Raw genomic sequence first — 12,657 nt, forward strand, 5'->3', positions numbered from 1 at the left:
GTCTGCTGAGTCTTGAACTTAGGTTTTGCTGGAGCCGGGACTTAGAGGCCCAGAGTCTGGAGGGTCATGCGGGAGTCTTTCATGCCGTGCAGCCTTGTATCTGTTTCCACCACAAACAGAGCTTTCCTGTATCCTGCATGGAAGACTTCTCCTCGCTGGACAGCCCAGAGAGCAGGAGCTATTACGCCCGTCTCCTCCACTTGCACCTTGAACTCCTTCCTATCGCGCTCCTGGAGGGAGTCCTCAAACTTGGGCAGAGAGCCCCACAGATTGAATTCGTACCAGCCCAGGAGAGCCTGATGGTTTGCCACTCATAACTGGAAGCTTGAAGATGAATAAACTTTCCTTCCAAAAGAGTCCAGTCTCCGAGAGTCTTTGTTCTTTGGGGTTGGGACTGGCTGACCCTGCCGTTCCCTGTGGTTGACTGACTCAACCACCAGGGAGTTGGGCCCAGGATGGGTATACAAGTACTCACGCGTCTTAGCGAGTACAAAGTACTTGCTTTCCGCCTTTTTAGAGATGGGGGCCAACGAGGCCGGTGTTTGCCACAGGGCATTTGAAATCTTAGCCACCCCTTCATGGAGAGGCAAGGCCACCCTGCCCAGTGCCAATGGGGACTACACGTTAAACAGGGAGTCGGAGGGATCCTCCATCTCCTCTGCCTGGAGGTGGAGACTTGCTGCCACCCTCTTTAAGAATTCTTGGTGGGCCCTGAAGTCCTCCTGCAGGATGGAGGGGTGCGGGGCCACAATCGCCTCTTTTGGGCAGGGCGAAGAGGCTGGTGCAGTGCTCTGGGTGTCGACCGGCACTGGAGGGTCCACCACCTGGTCGGACTCCGGGCACAGTACTGAGCACACACGTCCCAACGCCTCCTTTCTCGGGGGTCTGGAGAGGGAAGCCGACAGTGCCTCTGAAGCTCCAGGCACCGAGCGAGCTCCCACCGGGGGCTGCGCCAGAGGCCACGGTGCCCACTGGTACCATTAGGCCAGCCATGACACTTGGTGCCACTGCACCTGCTGTTTGGGTTGGCTGGCCTGGCCCATCAAAGGACGGCTACGAATGGAGACTGGGCTGGTGTAAGATCTGCTGCTGTCTCTGGACTGGGAGGAGCAGCGGTGTCGGGAGGACTAGTACCAGTGGTAACAGCTGCTCCATGAACGGCCTCGACGGGCGGACCCGCAACGACGAAATGCCGGTGATCGATGCCCGGGGCTGCGATGTCTTGGCGGAGACTTGGAGCGGGAGTCCGAGTGGGAATGGCATTGATGACCGTGCCGTGGTCGACTGCGGTACCCTCTCCAAGACGAGGACCAATGGCGACGCCTGCCGCGGTCCCGCCGATATTCGCTTCCTTGGCCGGACGGAACCCAGCCAGACATTCTGATCGGCATCGAGGGTGATCCACCTGGACTCTGCCCTGAGCGATGGCTGGGCAATGATAGGTATCGGGAACATTCCCTTGACCAAGATTGGTACCAGGCCGGAGGCGACTGTGGAGATCCCAGTGGCGGCTTGCCTCTGGAGCGCAGGGCCGACATCGGCGGCACTCCGGGCACCGGCATGGACATAACATCCTGAGCCGTCTGGAGGGCTTCAGGTGTGGATGGCATCTGGACATCTGGAGAGACCTGTTCCAAAGGGGCTGGGCTACTCGGCTCAACATGAGTCGGAGGCCTGAGGCCCGGTGGGGATTGAAGACTGCCCAACATGAGCCTAGCTTCTATCCCAGACTTCCCTCGGTGCTGCTGCGAAGAGGGAGTATTCCTGGCCCTCTTGACATGCCCCGTGGATGGGAAGCAGTGCCAACTGGTCGATGGCACTGGAGGTATGCCACGTAGTGACACCGCGGTGCCGGGTACCAGTTCGGAGCGGCATGCCGGGGTCGGGGTGAGCGCTGACTCCATGAGGATGGCTTGGAGCCTAATGTCCCTTTCTCTTTTGGTCCAAGGCTTAAACGACTTGCAAATCTTGCACCTTTCACTGATACGGGTTTCTCCCAAGCAGCGCAAACAGTCTGCATGTAGGTCACTTCTTGTCATAGAAGGCCTACAAGAGCCGCATGACTTAAACCCCAGGGTGCGGGGCATGCCCTGGCCTGGGCTCACTAACTGAACAGCTAACTAACTACAGGTACTAATGCTGAATGAACAGTTCTGGGGACGAGCTAGAGCAAAGCTGGAGCAGAGCAGTTCTGACACACCTTCACTGGCGGCAAGAAGGAACTAAGGGTGGGGGGAGTGCGCAGCTCCCCTTATACCACACCAGGCAGCCACCACTCCAGGGGTCGCAGGGGGCGCTCCCCCCTATGGGTACTGCTAGGGGAAAAACTTCCGGCATCGGTGCATGTGGCGAGCATGGACACCTATTGTGGAATACACATGAGCAATCACTCGAAGAAGAACTTAACTCTACCCCTTTTTGTGTATGGATGATGATAGTCAATCATCAAAGCAAACATTATTTCTCAAATATATTATATTATATTTTTCTGCTACTTAACGTACATGTAGCATTTTGTAATATTTTTCCCACTGTTGTCTACCTATATACATTTTGTTGACATGATGACCTAAAAATATATATATATTTGTTTCCCCTGCAACAACTTTATCTCTATGGCAGTAACAAGGGCTCAGTATATGTCCCTTAGTCAGATCTCTTAGTAAGGAGATATTCCAGTACTTGAAGTAATTAAAAACAGTTGGTGTAAGCAAGCACAGCGCCATTGACGTCACTGCAGCAATGCTGATTTACACCAACTGAGAATCTGGCCTTTCATCATTTTATAGAATACAAAACTCAAGATTTATATCTTATATAATTTTGCCAGCACCCACATACTAAACATTTGAAATGATCTTTTTTCTTCTGCAGACAGATACTGCAATATTAAATTACTGTTTAAAGGTGTATCTCAGAAGCTGTTTCTCATAGAACTATACATACAGAGTGACATTAGAAGTTCATAGTTTTATGATTTCTTCTTCAATTATCTGTTATAGAGAAGTGTAATGATCTGGTGACCTATCCCTATCTGGTGTAAGTCAGCATAGTTCCACTGATGCAATGGGAGCCCTGCTGATTTACACCACCTGGGGGCCTGACCCCTGTTTTTAGTTCTTTCAAGTACAGAAATACCTCCTTACTAACAAGCTCTACAACAGACAATAGCTTCTGTCATTTTAAATTCAAGATTTTTTTAAAATAAGCACTTGCTATCTATTTTAAATGGCAAGTTGTTTCAAACTGAAAAATATCTTCAATGCACATTTATGAGGAATTTGAATTTATTCACATTTCTATAGTTTTAGGAATTTCATTCTCCAAGGTGAAAAACCAGGCTTCACTTTGATAATTCGGTGCAAACTTTGACTGAGTGAACTAAGATCTTGCTTGATTTCTCCATTATTGTCATATTGTGCATTTGTGTTTTCTGTTTAGATTAAATTAAACCTTTATAATTCCCTTCTTCACTTTGAATACTATATTGGTTTCCAAACACAGAAGCCACACAGCTTCCTTCTGCAAGCAGACTTCTTTTATTCAATTTAATGAAATAAGTAGATTGAACAGAATAATGTTTAGACATGCCATAAAAGCTAAGACACAGATAGTGAGTGGATGTAAATAAACATAGCTCCATTAACTTCCATGCAGAATATATCAATTTATATCTATTGAGAATCTGCCTCTCAAAAGTTTCTTCCCTTGAAAAGATCTAAGATTTTATCACTGCCACCAAGTAACCTCCTTCAATAAAAGTGATTTTATGTAACTAGAAACACTAGACTGCACTTAGAAACAGAAGTATAAGTTGCTATTTGAAAGCACAGTATGCGACACAAGTCCAAGCACAGAGGTGAACACTAAAACAACAGTATTGAAGCACAGTAGCTGGGTTGAGGAATAGGGTTGCCAACTTTCTAATCACACAAAACCAAACACCCCTGCCCCACCCCTTCTCCAAGGCCCCGCCCATGATCCGAGGCCTGCCCAGGCTCTGCCCCTTCTCCGAGGCCCCACCCTCACTCACTCCATCCCCCTCCCTCCGTCGCTCACTTTCCCCCACCCTCACTCACTTTCACCAGGCTGGGGCAGGGGGTTGGGGTGCAGCAGGAAGTATGGGCTTTGGGCTCAGGGTGCAGGCTCTGGGGTGGAGCTGGGGATGAGGGATTTGGGGTGCAGGAGGGGGCTCTGGGCTGAGGCAGGGTGTTGGGGTGCAGGGAGAGAGGGCTCTGGCTTGGGGTGTGGGCTGGGGATGAGAGATTTGGGGTGGGAGGAGGGGGCTTAAGGCTGGGTGTTGGTGGGGGTGCAGGCTCTGAGAGGGAGTTTGGAGGGGACTCTGGCTGGGGGAAGGGATTGGGTTGCGGGGTCCCAGCAACGCTTACCAGGAAGTCACAGTTCCGGGCAATGGGAGCTGCGGAACCGGCACTAGGGGTGGAGGCAGTGTGCGGAGCCTCCCTGGCCACCCATGCATCTAAGGGCTGCATTGCAGGGATCTGGCGGCCGCTTCTGTGAGCCGCATGAAACTAGGGCAGGCAGAGAGCCTGCCTTAGCCCTGGCCCCCTCCTGCACTGCCGACCAGAGCGCCCAGGGTCCCTTTTCAACCGGGAATTCTGGTTGAACACACAGACACCTGGCAACCCTATTGAGGAATAAAGCATTGTTCCCACAAATTCCCACGAATAGCAGATATTGCTTAACACATAGTATCCAGGGACTTCCCTAAAGGAGAAATTCAGGTAAGAAAAAAAAAAAGGTAATAAGAAGATTAAAGGAAAGAGTGAGTTACATAATCTTTGTGATCCAAATTTTTTTCTGAGGTACATTTGTCAATGTTAATTTCCTCCAAAGCCTTGTGAAAATACAATGGCTTTAAAAAAAACCAAAACCCAAAATCCCTCTTCTGTTTTTTAATCAAATGTTGTCCAAACATAACTTTTCGCAGCTGATGAAGATTGAGTGTTTAAATTAACCTACAAAAAGATACTACTGATGGATTTATTGTGAAATGCTTAAAGGTTTAACATTTTGAATGGAGATAAGTTAAACAGCTTGGAAAGAACTGAAATTAGGGAGCATGCACAATCCCATGATCTGAACAAATAATGGCTTGGATTACTTTAAATTTTGATGCACCAAAAAGGCAACGTGATGCCATGTCATTTGTCAAAAAAATTATATTATGCCATGATGAGGCACGTTGGCTTTCAAATACACCCTTTTTTAAATGATTTGTGTACCTATCAGTATGTATAAATGACTCATTGAAAGCATTTTTTAAAGAACTGTTAGTCCAGTGGTTTTCAACCTGTGGTCCGCAGACCTCTGGGGGTCCACAGACTATGTCTAATATTTCCAAATGGGTCCGCACCTCCATTCAAAATATTTTTATTTTTACAAATGAAAAAAGGGTGAAAACCAGTGTTAGTAAAACAAAAGCTGCTGTAAAGTGGACATTCTCCTGCTATTTATAAACAGAAGTGAAAGAACATCCTCAATTTTCAGTCTTGTACCCAATTACCATCCCATCTTTTCTATTATCATATAAATTTGGACACACAGCCTTTCAGTGTTTTGTGAAATTCTTTTGGTCAGTGGTAAAAACAAAACCAGTCTCCAAAAATTCAAAGCTTTTTGAAAACCATCAGTGACAGCAATAGCACCTTTGTTTGTGTATGTGACATCTTGGAAGAGCTTTCTGTATTTCAGCATAATCTGTGCCTTTTACTAGTCCCTGCCTCTGCTGACCCTCTATAGTGCTCCTCCCTGAGGACATGCTGGAGAACCATTTTTTCTTTTGTCTCATCTTATGGCAATTTTTATTGTTTCACTCCCTTCTTCACTGATCTCTGGGGGAGTGAAGCATGGGACCATCCGGAAAGTATCAAAATCACAGGAGTGAATCCAGAAATTCATTTAAACAAAACATTTTAAGCATTTTTGTGAAAACAGAATGCTGCTGAAATTTCCATTTTCGATTTGGGAAAAAGTGTCAACACGCCTGAGAGAAAGAGCGTGCATACACGTCTCTCCTAGAAGTTAGGGTGCTGGCCTGGGATGTAAGATACTCAAGTTCAAGTCCCAGCTCTCACGTATTCAAAGCAGCTTTTCATCCCAGATCACACTTGAGCACGGCCCTTCCACAAGCCAGTAACTTAGCCATCAGGCTATTGCATGTGAAAAAATCTCTCTGGATCAGACATAATGCTTTTTGAACCTTAGTCCCACATTAACACCTTCAAAAGGACTACTCACGGTGGAGGCAAACTCTATGCCCAAAAGTTTTTGCAGGATCAGGCCCTTAGACTGTAAATTCTGAGGGCAGGGACTGTGAGTCAAATCCTCAACTTGTGTAAACCAGTGCAGCGGTACTGAAGTCAATGGAATATGCCAATTTAAACCAGCTGAGACTCTGGCCCAATGGTCTTTTCTTTGTAAAGCCCCTAGCACACTACATACATAATAAAATCCCACACCTGCTTCTTATCTAACTAGCATTTATTCAGTGTTGTTATACCTCTATGGTTATTTACCAGAGATCAGATTGCACACTGTAAAACAAACTCAGACAACTGCATGAATAGGGAGGATTTGGATTACTGACTCCAAACACCTACATTTAGCATATTTAAATATCTCCTGATTTAGAAGGGATGTAATTAAAGCACTATGACAGGTGATATTGCCACAGCTGCACTGTGCAGTAGCTCTTTACCGGGACCTTACAAACCATATGCTGCTGATTTAATAAAAGTGAAATTGAAAAACCAGAGCATGTACTATGCTGGAGAAATGCCAATGAAAACAACAGCTGATCCTGATTTTGAGGGTCATGTTTACGAGTAAGAAGGTGATCAAGAAGCTTCAGAAATAATGTAAAGCAGCAGAATCCTGCCACCTACTCCATGACAACAAGGGCCCCAAATACAGCACAAGCAGAACAAAGCATTGTTCCCCTGAATAAGGGCAGATAAGATTTAGTGAGAGGTTCCAGTCCACTTGGGTGTATAGAGCCCAGTTCCAACAGATTTGCTGGTTTTTAGAAGGCTAAGACAAAGAGCAGTGAAGGTGAGGCCAGTAGATCATCTGCTCCATGAATCCAGAGGTTATTGGCATTTGTAGAGTGGAGGGGAACTGGTAAAGGAGACTATTGTCTTTGATGGATTCCCTCATATTGAGTCTTTTACATCAAGTCGTGTTACTTGGCTGTATCAAGGGGATGATAACGGAGAGAGTTTAGCTTTAAAAATAAGTGAGAAAAACAAAACTATAAAATATATGCTTCATAGAAAAGGCTTAATTCTATCCTTAGACTGAAGCGCTCTTATACAGCAACTACAGAATTCAGTGGGAGCTCAAAGTATGCATCTGCATAGGCTCCCATCTGGTTAATCACCCTGTCATACCATTCTGGGAAGCACACCAGCAAGGATGAGAGCTTGTGCACAATCAGATAAACCCAACTGCGCACTGTAAAGCAAGTTAAGCAAAAATGCTAACACTGATGAGTGAGGGTGGCCACAAAAAGACATTACTACTGTTGCCTAGCTTCCCATTAAGGCTCTGTGTGAATAAGTCATTGCAGATATTTTAAATCTCTGATGCCAGTTGTCATGGTATGCAAATATTTTTATTTATATATTGGCATATTTCATTGGGGTGTCTGTGTTGACACTGGTCCTGCAGTCCTGAAATCACCATCTCCCCTTTGTAAGATCATAAATCATACACAGATGGGAAATGGTATTTTTGGAAGAACAGACTCCATGCCCAGGAGACAGATGGTCTGAAAGCAGCAGTAATATGAATTTAAAAAACTGTTACCAAAAAAAAAAAAAAAAAGCAAAAAGCAGAAGTGGAGAAAATGAGTGGAAAATTATTAGAACCAGTAATAATACTGGTCTTTAGTTTGAAAGTATACTGAATTACCCACAGTGTCTCATACTTTGTATACGACAACTATTACTTTAAATATCCATCATACGCTGATGGAATTGCTGCAATGAATTATTGTGGGATAAAAGGTGTGTGGCAGCCCCACCATGGTCTCTGTGTGCACCTGAAACTGCATTCATGCCCAGGCACTGCACAGCTATATGTATGGAATACTAAACAGCTGTTAAGTCATAAATAGGGCCTTACCAAATTCATGGTCCATTTTGGTCAATTTCATGGTCATGGAATTTAAAAACTTGTAAATTTCATGATTTCAGCTATTTAAATCTGAAATTTCACGGTGTTGTGATTGTAGGGGTCCTGACCCAAAAAGGAGTTGTGCATGGGGTCCACAAGGTTATTGTGTGTGTGTGTGTGTTCGGGGGGAGGGGGTTGATGAAGTGAGCTGTAGCTCACAAAAGCTCATGCTCAAATAAATTGGTTAGTCTCTAAGGTGCCACAAGTCCTCCTTTTCTTTTTGCGAATACAGACTAACACGGCTGTTACTCTGAAACCAGTACTACTACCGTAACTCCTGCGCTGCTGCTAGCAGCAGCACTGCCTGCAGATAAAGGCAGTTGGAGTGGGATGGCTGCAGGCCAGGAGCCCAACTCTGAAGACAGAGCCACCTCCAGCAGCAACGCAGAAGTAAGGATGGTATGGTATTGCCACCCTTACTTCTGTGCTGCTACCTGCAGAGGTCGGCCCTCAGTCAGCAGCTGCTACTATCTGGCTGCCCAGCTCTGAAGACAGCAGCGCAGAAGTAAGGGTGACATGGTATTGTATTGCCACCTTTACTTCTGTGTTGCTGCTGGCGGGGCGCTGCCTTCAGAGCTGGGCGCCCAACCAACAGCGACAGCTCTCCAGACACCCAGCTCTGAACTCAGCGCTGAAGTAAGGGTCGCAATACTGCAACCCCCCCTAAAATAACCTTGTGACCCACCTGCAACTCCCTTTTGGGTCAAGACCCCCAATTTGAAAAATGCTGGTCTCCCTCATGAAATCTGTATAGTATAGTGTAAAAGCACACAAAATAACAGATTTCATGAGGGGAGACCAGATTTCACAGTCTGTAATGAGTTTTTCATGGCCGTGAATTTGGTAGGGCCCTACTCATGAACATTCCTGAACGCTCAAGGGACTCTATACCAACAGTACTATAGCTGATAGTGGATTCTCAGTCTCTAAGCAGTCAGGCCCAGACTTCAGGGGGAAATGTCCCCTTGGCCTAGAATCCTGGCATAACCTGATGATCCTCTCAGAGCAAAACATTTTCATTTAAAGGTCTATTTCCCTAATGAGGCACAGTTGTCAGCCCCTCCCTCAAGGAATGACAGCCCAGACTCTCTTTGGGCACTGCAGGTGTTTTTCTTCCCATCCAGAAAAGCTCAAAAAACACCCTTCCCCCAATCCTAGTGGCAGGGTATACATAGCATCTCTCTTTCCTATAAGGGGAAAACAGGTATGCTTGGTGAAAGTCATGTTTCCTTATCCCCTCCTTTCATGCCATAACAAATTATAAAGCAAGGGTCCGTTCCAGTCTTTAGTTCTTTATGACTGCATGATTGCAACTGAACTAATACGTCTGTGGAATGCAATGTGAATTTCCCTGAGTCTCATTGAAATTATAGCAGGCAGGGCCAGATCCTGTTCCTAACAAAGCAAGAGACAAATCTTTGACTTCAGTGGGACTTCACAACAGTGAACACAGTGAAAGAATTGGGCCTTCATTTTGGAACAAATAAATAGGGAATTTTACTACTTTGCAAAAATGAAGATTTTTTCATAAATATGCTAGATGCAGCAGGGAAAACTCACAGATCTTAATGCAGCTCTCTGTTTTTCCCTGATATTCTCTCCCCCCCCCCACACACACACCTTTTCAATGCTAAAAAAACCAAACCCACAAACATTGGGTCAGAGGAGCTTTGGATTTTCACCATTAGTGGACAGTAAGGTTTGCCAGTAAAAACTGGTTTTTCATTTCACATAAATTAAACTTGCTGGACACAGAAGAGTTGGGGGATGCATGTCAAGTGATAAGTTGTATGTGCTGCAACATGGTTCTGGCAGCTGAACATTTCCCTGGTGAGCAGCAGTGCTCTCTCAGTAGACAGCAAAGAGCCTGGAGAGGGAGGGATGCAGATCTGGGATTGCAAGAACAGGCAGAGCTGGTGTTCCAGTATTGGTACCTGCCTTCTTAGTGAGTTTTTCACTGCTTTGGGAAAAAAACATACCACTGGATAGATGAGCATTTACAAGTAAAGATCAGAAAGCGTACAATCCTTCAACCAAGTGATTTTCTCTGGCAGATGTTCTCAGGCTCAAATTATTTTATTGATGGAGTCCCCATTACTTCTACCCACCTGGACACAATACATGCCTCCGCTCTGAGAGCTGGATGTTCTACGGAAATATCATGTTTACTGTACAACTCAAATCCTTATGCTACAGTGCTCCTAAGCTCATGGCTTTTAAAGGCATTCAGGTTTATTTCTACATATAAGTTATAGTATCCATCCACAGTGCTCTTTTGGTACACAGTATGTTGAATGGCACTAAGATCCTGATGCTGTAAACATTTATGCATGTGTTTAACTTAAGTAGCCCCACTGAAATCAATGGAACTATTCACACGTGTAAAGAGAAGCACATGCATAAGCATTTGCAAGACTGGGGTCTAAAGCAGGGGTCTCAAAGTCCCGGCCCGCAGGCCATCTGCAGCCCGAGAACCTCCCCACGGCGGCCCACGGAGGAGAGACTCCGGCAGACACGCTGCTGGCAATCTCTGTTGCAGGTGCTGCCCCCCGCAGCTCCCATTGGCTGGGGGAGAGGGACAGAGATACCATCACTAGTTGCCGGGCACAGTCATCCATAGAGGCACCATCATTAGTTGCCAAGCTATCCATGGAGGCAGCATCACTTTTTTCTACAATGAATATAATTTAACAAGTCAAAATACCAAACACAACTATCTGATGCATACCTTACTGCAATCCTGAAGGTTTCAACTGCTCAGTCACTGAGACCAAACATCAACAAACTGACAGAACTGAAGCGTTGCCAGGTGTCTGGCAAACACTAAAAACTCTCTGGCAGGTAAAGAATTGTATAAAGTTGTATGACAGTTTTATTATTTCTGAGAAATTCTAAATAAAAAATACAATATAAACATTTCATTTTCTGAACACCATCTTCAGTGACGTCACTGGCCCGCTGGGAGGATTTGAGGACTGGTACTAATGTAAATTGAGACCGCTGGTCTAAAGGCTTAATGCAACACACTACACCTGTAGCATGGACTCTGACACAAATTAGGACTTTTATTTCTAGAACAGTATTTCAAGATCAGCATATCACAGGTAGCTCAGGTAATCTCACTGCATTCTAGTTGGGTAACTAGAGGAAGAATGGTTTATTGGTTAGGGCTTGGGAACTGGGATGCACACATTCTAGTCCTTGCTGCACCATACTTCCTGCATGACCTTGTGCAAGTCACTTAGCTTTTCCGGGCCTCCCTTTCCCTTCTGTAAAAATGGGATAACAGCACTTCTCTACCTCACAGGGGTACTGTAAGGATAAATACATTAAGGATTATGAAACACTCCAATACTATGGTAAGGCAAGCCATACAAGTATCCTAGATAAATAGATAAGGATTCATAAGCAAGTATTATATAAGCTTGCCTGAACACCCACAATTGTCATATTCTATAGGGTACTGTTATTTATTAAAAGCTAAATGGTTTTACTCCATGCATACAATTATAAGCACCTTTCATTGTCTTCTATAAGACAAATGGTACAGAATTACAGAAACATTCAACTATGAACTAAATTAGTGTTTTAAAGTAAAAAGGACACAAGGGACTGAAATTTCAAGTAAGGCTGTCATTTTTCATTAGCATACTAGCAAAAGTTAACAGTCCATTGAATAGAATTCATCTTTGTTCTTTTGTATACATTTCCTCAAGCTTCTTAAAATCCCTTGCTGAATATAATGATATTATGGGCTCTTTATTAAAATCTGAAAGCAACTAAGCATAAAATGAAATCGAACTACTTTTCAGTCAGTACAGCATAGTTCCTAATAGGAATAGTCAAAAATATACGTTGCACCATTAGATTGCTGGGTCGCATTTTTCTAGTTAACAAGAATGATCCAGGGGGAAAAAAAGCATCAACCATAGTTGTATAAATCAATAAGAAGGAAAGAAAGAAAAGCACCGTCTCTGTTCTACTTCAGGAAAAGCAGCACATTTTATTGAGTGAACCCATCCCTTATTTAATCCTAGAAGTGTAAATGTTTTATAGTTGCTAAAAAATTTTTTAAATAAGCTCTGAACTCCTCTTGGAATAACTATTCAATGTAATGAGAGCGAGAAAGTGGGTGAAGTAATATCTTTCAGTGGACCAACTTCTTTTGGTGAGAGACAAACGAGGGTTGTTTTATGTAAGTTAGAAAGCTTGTCTCTCTCACCAACAGAAGGACAACAGAGTCAATATGGTCTCTTTTGGAGTTTTGTAACAGGGTGCTCTGGCTTTTTAAGACAGGCTTACAGTCCAGCACTATCATGTTCCTGCTAGGGTTGCCACTTCTGAGGTACAAAAAACCTGAACATCCAGGATGATCCTGAGCCCCTAAAACCAGGGTGGATTCCATTTAAATCAAATTGATTTAAATCATTATTTAAATCAAATTGATTTAAATCACTAGTC

Source organism: Lepidochelys kempii, chromosome 12 (assembly GCF_965140265.1).
Source record: "Lepidochelys kempii isolate rLepKem1 chromosome 12, rLepKem1.hap2, whole genome shotgun sequence".
Lineage (NCBI taxonomy): Eukaryota > Metazoa > Chordata > Testudines > Cheloniidae > Lepidochelys > Lepidochelys kempii.